Source organism: Lactuca virosa, chromosome 1 (genome assembly GCF_052849685.1).
Source record: "Lactuca virosa cultivar CGN04683 chromosome 1, Lactuca_virosa_CGN04683_v6, whole genome shotgun sequence".
Taxonomy (NCBI): domain Eukaryota; kingdom Viridiplantae; phylum Streptophyta; class Magnoliopsida; order Asterales; family Asteraceae; genus Lactuca; species Lactuca virosa.
The window spans coordinates 28,442,723-28,445,236 of NC_136426.1; positions in this window are offsets into that span (position 1 = coordinate 28,442,723).

Consider the following 2,514-nt stretch of genomic DNA (forward strand, 5'->3'; position numbering starts at 1 on the left):
CTTAAAATAAGCTTTGCACAAACTGCCAACACTGGCTAGCCCTGTTCCCGACGAAACGTTGCAAGTGTACTGAAGTGCAATTTATATACTACCTAGTTTTAATTTTATAATCTTAACCTACTTAACTAACTAATTGCACTTAGGCAGTGTACCTAGTCAGATTATAGAATAGCTTGGGTAAGTTGGGTATCGAACATAGGGAACAGATTTAGCTAATAATATAATTACTAAAATTAGTCTGAAAACAATAATTAAAGAAGGGGGTCTTATCTGATTTTGCAAGTTTAGATTAACTTAAAACTAAACACTCAACTAAAAACGATTATAAACAAGATTAAGAAGACACTTCCGTTTAGCTTTGAATCCTCCCTTTTTCTATGGATAGTTTCTAAATGTGGATTTATTCAGTTGGTTACCAATTTAAATGTAATTAGCAATCTTGATCCAATCTCCTAATATTTTCACCAATTTATGGACTACTATGTAATGATCATACACAAGCAAACACAAAACTGATTATTAATGATAATTGGGTTATGTAAGATATATCTAAGTTAAACACATTTATGATCAAATTAATGTTGTCCAACACAGTTAAAGCTGTTACCATTATTACTTAATCTAAGATGTGATTAACCCTAGCTCTAGTAACTTAATGATCATAAAATACTAGGTAGACAAGTCCATGCAATTCAAATGGTCATTAAACTATACTTAACTTCAATCTAAGCAACAAAGATGCAAACTTTAACATGCTAGATAATGATAACCAAACACATGCATTAACCAACTTCATAAAATCCAAATATAAGCTAGAAACTAACACATAGTATTAGGGTTCATCTACACATAAAATCCAAATATTTTGCAGCCAAACAAGACATTCTTGAGAAAAAAAATGAACAAAGCCGACAAAATATATTTGGTGCTTATTGAGTTAAATATATGTATAAATATAGCAATATCAAAATACCCCACACTTGTCTTTTGCTTGCCCTCAAGCAAAACTGATTTTATTATTATCATATTAAGACTTTAGCTACAAACATCGCACAAGACAATCCATTTTGAGCCTCTCCATTACTCCAAGACCGCAATGCATGTATTTGTGTCTATATTTTTCCTAAGAACTTCTCAAATCCTAAATACTCACAATCTTCATAAACACTTTCCCACTTCTTTTGAACAATGCTCATTTTATGCATCCCTCTGAATCCATCCCCAAAAAACGTTCTTAACCTCAAGGTATTGTTGTTAAACCCCCAAGCATACATATGGAAAAATAACCTAGAAAATAAAAAATACAATACTCAAATACTTGAAAATTTTTGCCTTATTCTTGAGTCTTTGATAATTTGGAGCTTTTCTTCATGATATTTCTTGATCTTCATAGCTTTTAGACTCTTATTTCTCAAAATTTTGCAACTTTTTTTCTAGTTTTTTTTCTTTTTTCACAACTTTTTTCTCTCACGACTAAGAACCTAAAAAAACATATGCTTAAGCAAAGGAACTTAACTTCAACCCTTATTGGTTAGAGGTATTAGTCTAATGGTGCAATGACTACATAAGCTCTCCTCGATACATTTCTCGTACACGATGCTAAACATATTGCGACCTAAGCAAGGCCGTGTTTTTGTTCTATGATTTCACTAGGATAGGGACGCCACAAATACAGTATAACATATGTTGGCTCAAATAAACATTAAAACTCGCATCGAATCGTCCCACACAATACTAGCAACTTAGATCTCAACAAAATTTTTAACTAGATTCAATTTTAGGTTATTGTTTCAAATCTTTCGAATAATTTTTTTCTTTAAATCCTAGTCATTTTTTCAATTTTTTAATCAGAATGCTTGTTTTCTTAGATTCAATCCCCCTACCCCACATTTAAATGATGCAATGTACCCATTGCATGGTAAAACAATAAAAGAACATAAAATAAAGTGGGAGAAAAAGGAACAAACTCCCATGGGGTATTAGTGGCGAAATCGAATTCTGAAAGTGTGGGGAAAGCTTGAACATCTTGAATTTGTACTAGAATTGGACTTTGGCAGCTACTCATAAATTCTCCGAATAAAAGTGTAATCCAAAAACTCGCATCTTCCAAAAAGCGTGGTGCATAAAATCTTCAAAGCAAAGTAGCATAATGTGGGAAACCATGCGCCACATTTTCTGGTTGAAAGAAAGACCAAAAATACGATTTCCTGATGCCTCACATCGTAAGTTTAGAGAGCCACGACGTGAGTCTGTGATGAACGTATGAATCGTGAATAAAAACCTTGCTCACGACGTGAAGTAGAGAACTTACGTCGTGAGAACTGAGCCAAAGCATAATGTATGTCTTTTTCGAATTCGTCATCTTGTGGAAACTCTAATGCCCACTTAAGTCATTAAGACTTATTTTAAGACCATATTTTTTGAACTCTTTCCTTTCTTCTCTATAATTGCATATGTTTGTCACCCCACACTTATCAAAAAGTGTTGTCTTCGGTTTTAAAACTCTAACGCTCT